Here is a 2,625-nt window from a genome sequence, read left to right as displayed (position 1 = left end):
TGGTACTATTTGGTGAGTAAATCTGTATTCATCTTATCCAAACCCTTCTTGATTTTATACATTAAAATATTTCTGCTTACATGCTATGTCTTTTCACACTGAGGAGACCTAGTGTTTTTAATAATTTCATGTAAACTTATACCCTTGATCATCCTCCTTTAGACTGACTCCAGGTCTAGAATGAATTTTCTGATGTATGATGACCCTAAATCTGTGCCTTAGAAGAGAAATTATTTAGGTTGTCCTTGATTTCTTACCTTTATTCAACTTTATTCTGTCTATAAATTTTATTATTTTAATTTTCATGACAAATTTCTATTTCTTGCTTAGAATGTACAAATTATATATAAGATTATAGTTTCCATATTTTAAAATTACATATTATATTTACAGTGTTTTTCTTAAGCAGAATAGGTAATATGTCAATATCTTGTTCCCTTTTTGTTATTTTTTAAATATAGACTGTAATAATTATTATTTTCTACTATTTATTAATGAAAAACTATCTTAGTTGGGCTAACGTAACTTCCTAACGTAAGTTCCTAACGTAACTTCCTAACTTCCTTTTAGGAAGTTACGTAGTGCCCTGTTGGAGAGATATATAATTATGCATTCTAGCCAAGAATTACCTCAGTAATTTTCTGATTATGTTCCAGGGAAAACCAGGTTTTAAATCAACTAACGTGTATTTAGTGTTTACTTATGACAGGCATTCTAGGTGATTTCTCATGTAGTTCATTGTTTTGCACCTTCACTCTTAGTGAATCTTCTAAAGTGCTAATGTTACACTCAGGAAAAAACTGATCTTTTAAAAGGTGACAAACTATCATCTTTTAAATTAACTTACTTTAAAAAATAAGCATTATTGTGTTTGTGGGACTTGAAGATACAGTCTAGTTAAGGTATTCAAAACAACACTGGTATCAGTGTTTCTGTTTTAAAGTAATTATATCATTTTTAGTGTCAAAATTAATTTAACTGACCATGTGAGGAGGCATTAAGTATTATTATCAAAATGTCATGTTATTTATTAATACAAGTGACATACATGCAAAAGGATATATAAATGATAGACTTAGGCACTATTATTTTCTGGACATATTTTTTAACTAGACTGTGACCTTAGGATGATGTTCCAGTGGTCTCTCTAGAAAGGGTACCATTCCCTGCTCCCTTGAGCCATTTCTTGAGACTGTCTGCAGATGTCATGTCTTCTCTGTAGCTTTCTGTGATCCCTTTCTTCTTCTGTGTGATACATTGGTACTCTAGGTATGAGTCTATTTGAGTACTTATGTTTTACTATAGTTATTTGCTTCTTAGACTGCATTTAGGTATTCCTCATTGAGTTTTCATTATATGTAAATGCATACAGTTTCCTATAAAAAAAACAATTGGTAATCCTCCAGGAAGTCTGTATCAGTCAGTCCAGTTACCTGGTTGATTGTAGCTGCTGGTTTACCTGCTGCCTGGGAATCATAAAACAGGCCTTGACTAACTTTCTACAAAACAAGGGTATGGAATAGTAGATACTTGTGGTTAGTGTTAATGAACGGATGGCTTATGAATTTAGTTAAAAGATATGCCCAGAAAATGACAGTGCCTAAGTCTATCATTTATACATCCTTTTGTATGTATGTCACTTGTATTAATAAATAACATGACCTACTAACTCTTTAAAATCAGACCAAATGTACATTTTTTTTTTTTTTTGCACCAACACCACATTAGAAAAATCTACTTTCAAGAATAAATTGCAATCTGGTGAAATATTTTTATTGCTTAGCAGAATTTAACTTTGAAAAACAAGCATCAGTATAGTAATATTACCGAAAGCTTGGCACTTGTCCTCCAGGCCACATCAGAAGAACAAGAACAAAAGGTTTGAGGAGATGGAAAGAGAAGTTTATTACTTTGCTGGAAAAGAAGGAAAATGGTAAACTATCATCTCAAAAACCAGATTCCTATACATAGGCAGAAATACAGAACTATTAAAGGTAGGGCCCTCAATTCTAGGATATTGTGGTTAATAATTCTAATTGTTCCATCTCTGCTGAAGACAAAGCCTATGACTTCCACCCACCTGGGAAGCCCACCCAGACTTCTGCTGGCCAGGCACCAGGGCCTTGGATGGAGCCACAGTTCAGCTGAGCTTTCTCCCTGAACACAAAGAACAAAAGACATTCCCCTGCCCCTCCTGACCATCTGCCTGAGGCAGGGATTGCAGGCCTCAATTCCCAAAAAGAATGGGGGAAGTTTTAAAGAGACAGAACACATATTTTGCCATTTTCTTCCAGGCCATTCCCTCTGTTACAGTAACTTTAGAAACCCAGACCCTATGCAAGTAGTTACAATAAAAAGGCAAACAGCAGCAATATGTATTTTTCATAATTTTTCAAAATATTTTAAATAGAATAGCAACTTTTTATTCTTACAGCTTGTTCGTGAAAGAGACAAGACTGGTACACTCTCATATCTTAGGGAAGCTAAGACCCTGAGAGATTAAAGGCTCATTCATTCTTTAAGTAAAAATGTATTGAATGCCTGTATTTGGTACAACAGTTGAAGGTGCAGTGGTGAATAATTTACCCTATTTGACTTTGAGAGTAGGAGACACAGATTTATAAA

This window comes from Propithecus coquereli, unplaced genomic scaffold (genome assembly GCF_000956105.1).
Source record: "Propithecus coquereli isolate 6110/MARCELLA unplaced genomic scaffold, Pcoq_1.0 Scaffold2, whole genome shotgun sequence".
Classification (NCBI taxonomy): Eukaryota; Metazoa; Chordata; class Mammalia; order Primates; family Indriidae; genus Propithecus; species Propithecus coquereli.
Note: the sequence above shows the minus strand (reverse complement) of the source record.